We start from the raw sequence: 475 nt of genomic DNA on the forward strand, positions 1-475 counted from the left end.
TACCCCGCTTACTCGTATTAGTATTGGTGCTTCCTGATATATGCAAATCTTCTTTACTTCCACTATTGCATCATAAAAATAGACTTCGTATTCGTGATATGACTTTTCTACTTGCATAATACTAATCTTTAGAAACTATAAATCTTTATAAAATTCACAATATACCATCACCAGGCCTGAAATCCTTTAATCCAGTGATCTCTCCATACTATATTTATTGCCTCCTCGAGATATAGATAAGACATTCTCACGGTCTAGCTGTAGAGTGTCGCCTTCACTCTCCCCCCAGACGTTTTCAAAGTTCCCCTTTTGCTGTCGACATAAATTTTCTCTTTCTGTTATAGAATGCAGATATGGAAATATCGACGTTGGCAGTCAGACGCCACGTGGCGTACTGACACCACTGGCCACGGAAACACAGCTGCAGCGTCTACTACAAAGGTTCTCCCTTTATTGCCATTTTTTTATGTGTGTA

The sequence above is a fragment of the Penaeus monodon genome, chromosome 31 (assembly GCF_015228065.2).
Source record: "Penaeus monodon isolate SGIC_2016 chromosome 31, NSTDA_Pmon_1, whole genome shotgun sequence".
In the NCBI taxonomy this organism is placed as follows: domain Eukaryota; kingdom Metazoa; phylum Arthropoda; class Malacostraca; order Decapoda; family Penaeidae; genus Penaeus; species Penaeus monodon.